Source organism: Corvus kubaryi, unplaced genomic scaffold (genome assembly GCF_017639235.1).
Source record: "Corvus kubaryi isolate FWS band 111438036 unplaced genomic scaffold, C.kubaryi_AGA036_p1.0 36411, whole genome shotgun sequence".
NCBI classification, from domain to species: domain Eukaryota; kingdom Metazoa; phylum Chordata; class Aves; order Passeriformes; family Corvidae; genus Corvus; species Corvus kubaryi.
Genome location: NW_024580866.1, coordinates 17394 through 17779, shown reverse-complemented (window position 1 = coordinate 17779; position 386 = coordinate 17394). Strand labels below are relative to the sequence as shown.

General features: G+C 49.0%; 1 protein-coding gene across 1 annotated transcript in view; it reads right to left on the bottom strand.

Moving 5' to 3' along the window:
- LOC121660525 (elastin-like) overlaps positions 1 to 386 on the bottom strand; it is a 5636-nt gene that overhangs the window by 2051 nt on the left and 3199 nt on the right. The gene's annotated exons all lie outside the window — the stretch shown is intronic.

Sequence of the window (386 nt, the reverse complement as noted above, 5' to 3'; positions counted from 1 at the left end):
TCCACCCTTCCTATGGATCTTCAATCCACCCTTCCTATGGATCTTCCTGTCACCCTTCCTATGGATTGTCCCAACCTTCCTATGGATGTTTTCCCGACCTTCTCATGGATCTTCCTGTCACCTTCCTACACATCTTTTCCAACCTTCCTATGGATTTTCCTCCGACCTTCCACTGGATGTTTTTCCAACCTTCCCATGGATCTTTTCCCAACTTTCCTGTGGAACTTTTTCCGACCTTTCTATGGATCTTCCTCTGACCTTCTATGGATCTTCCTATGGACCCCATTCCAACCCTCCAATGTACCCCATTCCAACCCTCCTATGGACCCCATTCCAACCCTCCTATGGACCCCATTCCAACCCCCCTATGGACCTCATTCCAACCC